Source organism: Triturus cristatus, chromosome 4_2 (genome assembly GCF_964204655.1).
Source record: "Triturus cristatus chromosome 4_2, aTriCri1.1, whole genome shotgun sequence".
In the NCBI taxonomy this organism is placed as follows: domain Eukaryota; kingdom Metazoa; phylum Chordata; class Amphibia; order Caudata; family Salamandridae; genus Triturus; species Triturus cristatus.
In genome coordinates, this window is record NC_140586.1 from 684,436,785 (window position 1) to 684,449,261 (window position 12,477).

The following is a 12,477-nucleotide window of genomic DNA, read 5'->3' on the forward strand; positions in this document are numbered from 1 at the left end:
TTTCTTTTTAGGTAAGAGAGTATCCAAAGATTCCACGAGCCAGGTGTGAAAAATAGCATCGGCAGCTATTGGATTAACTCCCAGAGGGGGCTGCGTGGCCTCCAAGTGTGCCACCCAGGTGTCAACTGGGAGCCTCGACCAGGCTCTCTCCAGAGTGTGCACCCGTGAGACCACTGCAGTTGGGCTAATGAATTGCCATGACGCGGACACCAGAAAGTGGTCTGTCCAGCTCCAATCTAAGACAAAGTCATACTTGCCAAGGTACACCCGTAATATGGCAAGACAAAGTATCAGGTAACTAGGCACAGCCTTAAATTTCTAGCCTAGGCACATTAATCATATTTCTAGGAGGAATCAACCCATGCTTTGCAAAAGTCCCATCTGCTCAGGTGCTGAGACACATGCCCACTGTAACCTTATAAGCACAGGTTACCCAAATGCTACAAATTATAACCTTGCATTAACACTTAAGCCTTTTAGCTTATGTATGGCCCTAAAAGTGCAGTCTAAGATTCAAATGCCTAGCATGGGCTCACAATGTGCACATTCTGCCTTGAGTAATGCCCATAGCCAATGTTTGTTAAGTCTCAAATGCCCAATGTACCCTTACATTGTGCTGCCATAGCCTCCAATATCCACTAAAGCATCATCAACTGCATATATAACCTCAGATTCACAATGAGTCTCTTAATGTGCAGGTCTAGACTTGAAAGTTCAATGCAGACTAACAATGCAAATCTATAGTTGCAAAGTTCCTCTGCTGCCTCTCAATACAATACCTCATCTCCAATCACCCCCACCTAGACAGCGATGGGGCCAGTGAGAATAGAACCCCACCATCACCTACTGTATCTTGTGGGGATGCTGCTAGGTGCCTAGAAGATATTTTGTAGTGTAGCCGTTTCCATGGTGTGTTTCATAGTTAGATACCCAACAGCCTCCTGTTTGTTTCAACAGTACTAAGAGGAAGGCAAATTGTGAGAAATGCAAAATATATATTTTGTTCTCAGACTCCTTTTTTCTCTCTTGTTTTGGCACTTCTTCACTACCTCATTTGTCACGTGTCTCAAGCAGGGGGCTGGCAATAGCCGTAAGTTAACATCTGTTGTAAACAAGGTTTGTAATTTATTTAGTTAAGTGATATTAGTCCATTTGTTCTCTATGACTCATGTGAGCTTTCACTCTGATGCTAGATCCTTCTTTATTAAATGAATTGTCTTATTACTATTTCAGATGCTGATTTGAAAATTATATCTTTGAAAATGGTGTCAAACGTCAAATGATCCTCTGAAGACGCTTAATGAGAATGGTAATGTTGTCATTTGTGAGATTTTTGTTTGTTTTATGCTCATTACTTCTCCAAAATATATTTCAGTTTTATTCTCTCTTATTCTATGGCCTCTAGATGTTCTGGTTTTGAGTATCCTCTTAAATTACAATTAAATTGTTATTATATTATTATCGTCTGGAGTCTGGACCTTTATTCAATTTATTACATTTTGATCAACAAGTCGTGTTAGTGTAATGTAGTATTTTACATGCATTTCTTTATTTTTTGTCAGGCAATAAATGTCCAAAATTCACAAATTGATCAAAAGCATAGATTGTAATTTATGTGGACATGCCACTTTTGGAATACTTGCCTCGTTCCCAAGAGATGGATGGAGAAAAGGAAAATAGGGAGTTTAAGATAAATAAAAAAAAGCCATAATAAGAGTTGGAAAAAAGTTTTGAAAGGTTAAACCAGGCATCTCCAATGAGTAGCTCGTGAGCCACCAGTGCCTCTCCAGCTACCCGTGAGTAGCTCTCCTGTGTTCAGCTCGGCCTACTAAGACAGAAGCTTCTGCTTGGTTGAATTATAACATGTATAATAAAATTTAAAAGCGTGTACTTAAGATGAAAATGTGTCTATGTTCAGAACTCATAAGCTGGTGTTTGGTAAAAAATAGTTGTGTTTTCAAAATGTTTTTAAAGCTATTATACGTGGAACATTGTGTCATAGTATTACATAGTATTACTTCATTGATTTGTCATTTGTTATTCATGGTCGCACAAGGTAGGGAGGTTTATTACTCATATTATTACTGCCAGGGAGATTGCAGCTATGGCTTTTATCTATTACCTATGTACAGTAATTTCAAATTCTCAAAGGATTCTTTTACATTAGTGCTAGAAACTCTGCCTCGTGCACTGATGAGATCACTCCTGACAACCTTGGATGGGGTGTTCACTATTACATCACTGATATTACTAGCTTGGGTTGATTTCCATTGAACTTAAGAAGCTTTTATTACAGAAAGGTTTAGAGACCCCTGAGTTAAACTTTCAAACTTAATTAGGGCACGGGCTAAATAAATTTGGTGCATCACTGTTTGGAGAGAAAATCCAAAACACAATGCAGATATGCTTATCTGGGCCACATCTGGCAGGCTTTCCGATCTCAGATATGTTTCTACCACAATCGGTTCATTTAAGGGGAGCCCTTGCCCATCTGGCAGAGCTTGGGAATGAAGAACAACATGTGGCATTTTCCTTTTATCTTTTGCAGCCTTGCAGAACTCTTCAACTCCACTGTCAGGGAGGTGGGAAGACTGGGACATTTTGCTGATGGGTAGCTTGGCCCATAAGTAGGACAGGCTTTCCAAGAGCAATGCTGGTGACTGTTCAATCAAACCACTTAAAAAACATTGTACAAATAAGCCAGTTAGATTTTACTTACCTGAAATCAACACGCACAAGAATTTACTATAAGAAATATGTGGCGTCTTGAATAGGATTTTAAGGGAGCATACATAGGGCCACAGATAAAGTTGGTGGGGCCACCAACAAAGGGCAATCATAAAGCGTGTGTGTGTGTGATAGCTTAAATGTTTAATTCTGACTTTGTATGCATTTGTGTAGATTTAGATTCCGTATATAGGTTTCCCAATTTATGCCCATATATAGGTACAATTCATATTGCCCTTATTTAGGCATAGAAAATCCAGCCCTTATTTAGGAATTGTCCATGCTAACCAAATACAGGCATGGTCTCCTACATCCGTCAATCCACGTCAGAATGAGTTCTTGGCAAACCAGACTCTTAAGCCTTTAGGAATTTCCCTTGCTTGGATTTTGATTTCTCCAAGAACTCATTTAGTACGCATGAACATCTGTTCCTTAGGGGTTCATTCATGCAATCCGATGCCGACTTTTACGTCAATACAGGCATTCCTAAACACCTTCAAGGTATAAATATACCTGTACTTGCCTTGGCAAAACCACTGTTCCGGTACGGTCCAGTTCGACTGCCTACTTGCGGTTTGCCACAGCAAGTTCGGAAGGAGATCGAGTTCCCGCCTGATGCACTGACCAGACGCTGTCATCCTCCTCGCAGAGAATCCAGCTCCAGTGTTTCTGATTCCCCTTGCGGGGTGTTAGATATCGAGTCGCGGAATGAGATTCCACCCTCACACATTCTAAGGTATGGAGCCGACTAGAAAGTAGAGAAACTTTTGGCAACTCTTGGCAAAACTAAAACTATAGCTAGCTATACTTTCGAAAACATCACCTACTTCTTGCCTCGTACTACACTTAGGTTAGGTACACTTAGGTAGAACTATTTAGAAGCATCAGATTAGTATCCACATTTTAGCCTGTGTTATTTATGTATGTATTTAATGAATATATGTCATAGCTACAAACCATGCTATTGCAGTATTATTTTATCCTACTGCTAACTCTGTACGTATGTAATTCGCATCCTGTCTTACGATTGTAGCAGTTCATATCTCTTGCATGAGAAATAAGACTGTTCAATAAACCCCTTTTTATTGAAACGCCCATCTCTCTATTTCTGTGCAACTCTGTAGAAACGAAACGATTGACTGAGCGAAACTGTTATCTATTGTTTCCACTGTTCTGAGATTGTTCCGACTCTAAGGGAAACAAAGTTGTCATGTTTATGCGGTTGTCAGAAACAAATCCCATCTTGTATATTCGAGAAGTTTCTAGTGACCTCTGAGTTAGCTGGCACACGCAAGCAATTAAGTTTAATGTACTCGATAGAGACATACTGACCTCAGTCCTATGTCGAAACTATAGTGTATATTATTCCAATGTGCAGAGCTTATCAGGGATATAGGAACTACACTACATGGTGCCCAACGGTTTGGTAAGGCACTAATTTAACGCTAGATACTGAAGTAACTCAGTCGTGCTTTTCTCAGAGACCCCTACTCATACTACTCCATAAGACATGTGGAGTGGGTAGGGATAATATCCACCATAGCTGAGTAGGACAAAAATACTATGTATTAGCTGTTTGCTTTGTTCAATGTTGAAGTATACAGTGTTCCAAAATATTGTGCACCAATCTTTGTTCCCTTGAAACTTGCTCTGCAATTTTATTACAGAATGGCAGATGAAGACATTACGGTTGAACCAGCCCCAATAGGTTTAAACCATACAGGGTTAAATGAAACCGATGCAGATGTTATACACATCCCACCAAATTTAAGAATAGCCATCACTCTAAAACTTATAAAACATGGCCTAACAACAAGAGGTGGTAGAGCAGTTTTTGTAATAGAGGCACATGAATCTCACCAGACAGAGGTATTCTACTCATGGATTACATTCCCAGAATCAAATCCAGTAACACATTTGTTTCACTTCTTCAAAGAAGATGAACCACCTGCGGAATATATTCCTTTCGAGGATATTGAATGTTCACTCACATACCAGGAGCATGATCTCTGGTTTAAAGGTGCCCTAAAACAGTACAATCACATTACGAGGCTTAGTCCACTAGGTAGACCAGGAGCAACATGGACGATTTAGCCAGCTACACACCTCATCCTGAAGAAATATCAGACGTAGAATTACTTGTTCAACTCAAGGAGTTAATCAAAATCAACAGACAATTAGTTTTAATATGTCATGCAGACTTTCACAGTCCAACCACCATTAACCATTCAAAATCCAGCCCCTCATCAGGGGAATACATTAAACATCACTCCACAGACTTTATACGCAGTCATGGGTAAAATGCCCACAAAACGTGAACAAATTCCATTCTGGATAGCTCAAAAAATTACTCAAATCGAACCAGTATTTCCTAATACCAGCCCTTATGAGAAACACAGGATTCTAACAATCTGTTTACCAAGGGGGATCACACCACATCTGGAAGACTGTACGACTTGGGGCACAGTCTGCTGCAATCTACACAAAAACACATGGTGTTCCGTCCATGGTGGTAATACCTGATGTCCTGAAACAAATTCAAAATGAATAAGGGGCAGAGCCTGCTCTGAATTTTGGTATGAAGTTTCTGAAAAATTTCGACCAGGTCTCAACAATAATATTAACTAATATTAAAGGAGAAGCAGCATCAGTGGCAATCTGCCAGAAATTAAGGGAATTTGATGTAACAGAACAACGACAAGAACTAGCCAGAATAATTGAAAATCCTATGAAGAATTAGGCCGAGACAGTTTGGGATGGAAACCAGTTAAACCACAACTGTCTAAAAGTCCTGAAAAGGCCTTTACTAAAAACAATCCTACCTCTTCTAAAAAGAAGTGGGAAAATAACAAACAACATTCAAAAGAAAAAGATTCTCAATCCCGAGGTAGGTCTCCTCTGAAAGGAGGTATAACCTCAGGAATAGGGATAATTTGAGAAAACCTGACAGGTATCAAGATATTGATACACGTTCCTCTCGTACCTTTCAGATATCATCACAGACATCCGAAAGAAGAGGATGGTCAGAGAACAAAGAAGAACGCATGAAGTCCAAAGACGATCAACCCCTTCAGAAAAACAAAACAAAACCTCAATTCTCCAAGAAGAAATTAGCAGGTCTGAAGATCAGACATGCCGAGGATTCTAAGAACACAACTAAAGAACGGAGAATGGGCTCAGACAATGTTGGACAGCGCAGCAGAAGTTACAGTAGCTTGCCAGAACCTGAAGGGGCTTTTGGAGACAGTGGACTTGAATGAAGACATTCAAGTTGAAACTGCGTATACCAGGGTTAGTTCTCTGCATAGGTTATATGAAATAACACTCCGGATGGAGGGAGACATACCAAGAAAAGTAAAAGCACTCTTTTGGGAGTGACTTTCAAAGGGTTATGACATACTTCTAGCAGAACAAGACTGGCCACCAGAATTTGTCAGGGAGTGTCCACATGGAGAAGACATCATAATGCCAGCCTTCTCTAACCATGTTCCAGTACATTTAAAATATACATATGCCAGGAAATGGGCAGTGGCCCAAGCCCCAGCATTATATAAGAATCATTTAGGATGTGATGAGGACTCACCTCACCACAAAATCCAGTTAAAAAATCAACCAACTGCATAAAGGCAGTACACAGTTAAGCAAGAAGCTTAAAAACAATTCAGGGAGATCTTAGATCAACTTGAATACCAATGGGTGATTGAAACATGCACCTCATCAATGAACAATCCTTTGTTTCCGGTTTCCAAACCAGACAATAAATATCGTCTAGTTTTGGATTACAGACATCTAATCTCTTGTTGTAAAAAATTTGCAGTGCAAAATGCACACAGTACAACATTAATGAATAACATTGTGCGTAAAAAAATACAAAACCACATTAGACATTTCAAATGGTGTCTTTTGTCAAAATATTGCACCTGAAAGTAGATATTTGACCGCTTTCTCAATAATGGGGACTCAGGGTCAATTTTGTCGACTCCCACAGGGGTTCAAAAATAGCCCGGGGTTATTCTCAGCAAGAGTAGCAGAGTTACTACAAATTTATGATGACGAGGCATTGTCATATGTCGATGATATATAGCTGACAGACGATGACATGGACAGACATTTGAACAGGGTGAACACCATTATATTGGGCTTCGCCTCTGAGGGTTACAAATTAACTTTCAAAAGTGCAGAATTTCCCATCTCAACGTCCTTTTCCTTGGATATGAACTATCAAGTGAAGGAAAAAGCCTGGCAGCCAACTTTTTAGAAAAGTGTGCGCTGCCTAGGTTTCCTGAATTCTGGAGGAAAACACATTCTAAACTACGCAGAGAGGGTTAAACCTCTCTATGAATTAAACAAACCTGATTTCAAAGCCACATCTTGGACAGAAGAACACACAGAAATTCTGCGTGCACTTCAAAGAGACATGTTAGCAACAAAACACTTGCAAACACGCGTAAATGTACGCAACTCAGTGATCCGAATCCTTCCCGGTCAATGCGGATTCACCTACTTAACTTTTAATGAAGGTGAAAAAGTACCAATTGCATACAAATCACACTTGTATACACAAGCAGAAATAAAATTCACTTCCACAGAAAAGATTCTGACAGCAGTTCAAACCGATGTAGCAAAGGAAAGAGACCTAGCACAGGGGAAACGCATTATGGCCGTGACTCCTGTACCAGCCTTAGAGGAAGTTACTAAAGCTAGCATTCCGAATGCAAAAGCTTTACATCCAAGATGGATACAATGGGTTAATTCTCTTGCTGCAACTGATGTTGAATATGTTTTTGATCCTTATTTGAAAACACAAGCATTCTTGCAATACGAACACGAATGCCCTCTGCCTTCTGAAATTCTCCCTCTTGATCAGTACAAATGTATAATTTATACTGACGGATCTGCACAACCCGCTACGGCGAGTAAACAAGCTTACAGTGCAGCATGCGTGATCGTTAAAGGGTGTATGCGCGATGGCAAATTCAGACCAAAGGTCACAAAAACGCAATCTCTAGGAGATTGTACAGCTAGGCGAGCTGAACTGCAAGCATTCAAGATGGCACTTGAAATCACGGATCGCGAATTCCCCACACTCATAGTGTGCAATTCTTTTTACTGTGTTCAATCTTATTTATTTATTTATTTTATTTATTTTGAGAGTTTTATAGAGCGCGAACAAGATCCTTGCGGATATCAGAGCGCTTTACATTAAAACAGCTGTTAGTTATACAAACCAAAACAATATGCAGGTAATACTCGTATACAACAACATTTCGTGCAGCAGCAATAGGGTAGAGAATAGGAAAACATCTCCATTGAGACAAGTCAAGGACATGAGTTGGGTGTTTAGTTGGAGCCTTAACATAGAACGGCATACTAGTACAGGATCTGTAGAGCCCGGAAACTATATAGTTTGTGTTCATGTGAATTTTGCATGAGAAACGCTTTAACTTCCTTTTTGAAAGGTGCGGTAGAGGCATTCAGTCTGGTTTCAGGGGGAAGTGTGTTCCATATTCTGAGCGCCATTCCTGAGAAGGATTGTTTATATGTTTTCTTTTTGTTGAACCTTTGAGGTTTCAGTATTAGGTTTTCAGCACTCCTTGAGGATCTTAGACCACCAGAGATCGTCAGTTTCTGTGCGAGGTAGCTGGGTGTATTATGATGTAGGGCTTTATGCGTCATGCACACTACTTTTAGGTGGATTCTGGCTTCAAGCGGTAGCCAGTTCAAGGCTTTTAAGTCAGGGGAAATGTGTGAACTTCTTTTCGAGCCAGTGATGAGTCTTGCTGCAGCGTTTATAGAGGCTCTTAAGGGCGCTGTTGTAGCTTTTGGGAGGCCACATAAGGAGACACTTCCGTACTCCACACGGGGGATAACTAGAGCTTGTACTGCCAGCTTGAAGTCATCGACTGGCAGGAAGGGTGTCAGCTTCCTCAATGTGTTTATCTGGAAGTTTGCTCCCTTTGTAGCGTTGCTAATGTGTTTTTGCATAGCGAGGTTGCTGTCAAGAGTAATTCCCAAAGATTTTGCTGAGTCCACAATGGTTGGTTGAACGTTGAGTGCGGTAAGCTGTTTGATCAAGTCTTGCATTAAGGGGACTTTGGTAGGTGGAGCTATGAGGAGGAATTCTGTTATTAGAGCATTCAATTTGAGATGGTTTTCTGCTAGCCAGGACTGGGTGTTCCTGAGTGTGGAGTTAAGCAACTTAATGTCTTCTAGGGTGTTGATCTTGAGATAGAGTTGTGTATCGTCCGCGTACATATGAAATTGTACGTTAGATGCATGAAGAATTTTGGTGAGAGGTTCCATGAACAGGTTAAACAGTGTCGGAGAAAGTGAGGGCCCTTGCGGAACTCCCAATGTTACAGGTAAGGATTTAGAGAGCGTGTTGTTGACCTTGAATTTTTGTGTATGGTTATGGAGGAAAGAGGTAAACCAGTTTAACACTGTCCCTGGTAAACCCATTCTGTGCTCCAGGAGCTCTATTAGGTTCTGGTGTTTGACCGTATCAAAGGCTGAGGATAGGTCTAGTAGGATGAGTAAGCAAGATCCGTTCTGGTCAAGGATTTGTAACGCATCGTCAAAAATGTGTGTCATGGCTGATTCGGTGCTGTGGCCTTCTCTGAAACCTGATTGGTGTTTATTTAGGAGGTCAAAGTGATCAATATGTATAGTCAATTGGCGGTGTACACATTTTTCAAGTAGTTTGGCCAAGGTGGGAATATTGGATATAGGACAATAGTTGTTAAGGTCCGCAGGGTCAGCTAGACGGGTGAAACTTGTCCTACTTTGAGGGAGTCTGGGATGCAACCTGTTGAAGTGAACTGTTAATGATTTTGGTCCAAAGTGGAAGAAGCCATGGTGTAAGGTCTTTGACAGCGTTTGCAGGGAGAGGGTCAGTAAGGTGATTGGCCGGTTTCAGGGCGTTGAGAATCTTGCCTAAAGCCTCTTCAGTGTACGTGTCAAAGGAAGACCAGGCTGCGTCATTTTTTGGGCCAGGCTTAGAGGGGAGTTGGCATGGTGTAGTTGGTAGTGAGGTGGTGGTTTTCGTATGAGGAGCAGTGTGTAGTAATCGGTCATTGAGGAGATCCTTCTTAATGTTGTTGGTCTTCTGTTGATAGAAGGTAGAGAATTCTTCACAGTTGGGTTGTGGGCGAGCTAGGTCTTGTAGCCATTGAGGTGCGTCCTTAGATTGAGTTTTGATTAACTCGAAAAGTTTTTGGGGATGATTTTTTGCTTGGTCTAATTGGTAGCTGAAGAAGTCTGCTTTAGTGCGCTTGATCTTTTTGTAGTAGGCATTTCTCTTGTTCCTTAACCGCTTGTGTGCCCTTGACGGAACCACGCCGTCATGAGCCACGGGCACCGTGTGCTCATGACGGCGTGGTTCCGTCATGGAGCGGCCGCTCCTCCCACGCGGCTCGAATTCCCCGCCTGTGCGGGCGAATTAGAGAGTGGGCGGAGTCGTGACGGAACCACGCCGTCATGAGCACAGCTCGCCCGTGACTCATGACGGCGCGGTTCCGTCATGAGCACCGTGCCACCGTGCTGCCCCCAAACCCCCCAAGCGCTGCGGCGGAATTCGCGCCGCAGCGAAGGGGTTAATACTTTAAGGTGATTAGCAGATGGGGCTGATTTCCAGTTGTGTTCCAAGGTTCTGAGGGCCCGTCTATCCTCATTAAGAAGATCATTGTACCAGGGCTTAGAGTCTTTAGCGGGAACTCTCTTAAGTTGCAGGGGGGCTACCTCATTGATTATCGTGGTTATAGCGTTGAGGTAGTGGTTGGTGAGATCATGGACGTCAGAGGTGCCTACAGGGGGCTGAAGCAGGTTGTAGCCGGAAGAGGGTAAAGTGTTGGGATTGAGTTTTTTCAAGTCTCTTTTCCAGATCTTTGGTTTTGTGGATTAAGCCGAGTTGAGTTTTATAGTTTCCTGGATATAGAAGGCGATGATATGATGGTCCGACCAGTCACAGGGTTGGATCGACTCCAACTGAATGACGTAAATTTTGGAGATTATAAGATCAAGGGTTGAACCTTTATTGTGTGTTGGGCTGTTGCAGAATTGGATGAGGGCTAGATCATCCAGGAAGTTTTTGAGGCTGTTGACCGCTGCGTCATTGATGTCATTCCAATGGAGATTGAAGTTGCCAAGGAATATTTGGGTATTTTGCCGCCTGTTGTTAGTAGGTGTTCAGTGAAGAGGAGGTTGTCTCCTGGAGGATGATAGATGATGTGGAGTGAGCATACTGGTTTGCCATTGCAGCAAATGTCCAGGCATAAGTATTCACACGCGGGGAAAATAGGCGATATGGCTCTGTTTACGCTGATGTTGCTACGATGTATGCAGGCTATACCTCCCCCTAACTTGTCCATTCTGTCTAATCTAATGATGTCTTAGTCTGGTTGTACTAGGATGTCGATGAGTGGGGTGGAGGATTCTGTTAACGAGGTTTCTGTTAACAATATCAGGTCCAACTCCTGTGAAATGATGAGGTCAGCTATATCAGCTGCGTGTCTGGAGGCCGATCTACAGTTTACAAGAGACGGGGTGAGATGAGGGAAGAGGAGGGGTCCAGAGTGAGAGGGATTCTTCTTAGGTTGTTATCACTGACTCCTCTGTTGTTGTGGGTAACGGATCCGAAGGGGTTGAGGGGGATAGTCGGGATGGTCATCTGAGAGCACGTAAAGGAGTTGGAGAGAGAGGGTTCGTAAGAGTGCAGAAGAGAGAGAAGATCGCTCTCTGAGAGCGGATTGATGCTACGCATTGGGCGTGTTAGTGTATTATGGGAAGGAACGGTTTTCCAGCTGGGTGGACGAATTTTAGAGGTGGATGAAGTGTGGTACGTGCGCTCGTTTGATTTATAGGTTTTTGAGGGAATAGAACGCCATGATTGTCTCGACAACACCACCTTAAAAGAATGGAGCTCCGTTTTAATTTGGTGAAGTGCGATCATAATTTCGTCTAGTCTAGGGTCTGGTGCGGATATGAGTGAGGTTGGAGGCTGTGTTATGCATGTGGATGGCTATGCTGAAGTTAGGTTGGATGTGTGAGTGGTTGCAGGCATGCATGGTGGTGAAGGCATTGCCGTGCGTGTGTATGGGTGGGTCTTGGGTGTGGGTGGGAGCATAGTGGGGGTGGCTGGCTGTTGTAGTGGGTGTGGGGTTAGAGGGAACAGTAGTAGGGAGGGTGGCTTGCTCTGAGGGAAGCGTGGTGTCAGAAAGATGCTGTGGTGTCAAATGATGTACCCGCAGTCTACGTGGGGGGGGTGGCTGTGCTGTGGGCAATATGTATCAGGAGAGGCAGTGTGGGGCGAGGATGAGGTAACGGTAGAGATGGTGTTAATGGGAGATAAGCTGTTAGGGGGAGAGGAACAGTGGGCTTCAGAATAGGGGGTTCCCAATCTAAGGGAGGAGCGCATGCTGCCTCAGTTGTGCTAGGTGGTAGAGTGCATGGGTAAGGTGCAGTGACGGTGTGTGTGTTGATGATAGGGGTGTTCAGGGAGTGGGTGCCGTAAGGTACCAGTGCCAGTGGTGGCAGGGCTGAATGAAGGGCGAGGGTGTCAGGCGAGCAGAGTGGTAAGGATGAAGTGAAGTGCTGTGTGTAGGAGGGAGGGATAAATTGTGTGGGGGACGGAAGTGGACAGGGAGATAGAGGGGTGGTACTGTTTGCTAGGGTGGGTGGAGTTATCAGTTCTGTGCTAGCGCAGGGAGCAGGTTGAGTAGCCAATTGGGGTTTAGACACCAGGTTTAAATGATG

General features: G+C 42.8%; 1 protein-coding gene across 1 annotated transcript in view; it reads left to right on the forward strand.

Moving 5' to 3' along the window:
* Positions 1-12,477, forward strand: part of DAB1 (DAB adaptor protein 1) — a 3,595,579-nt gene that overhangs the window by 1,602,929 nt on the left and 1,980,173 nt on the right. The window contains exon 4 of the mRNA XM_085602501.1: positions 1,234-1,309. The gene's annotated coding sequence lies outside the window, so the exon portion shown is untranslated. The remainder of the gene's footprint in view (positions 1-1,233; positions 1,310-12,477) is intronic.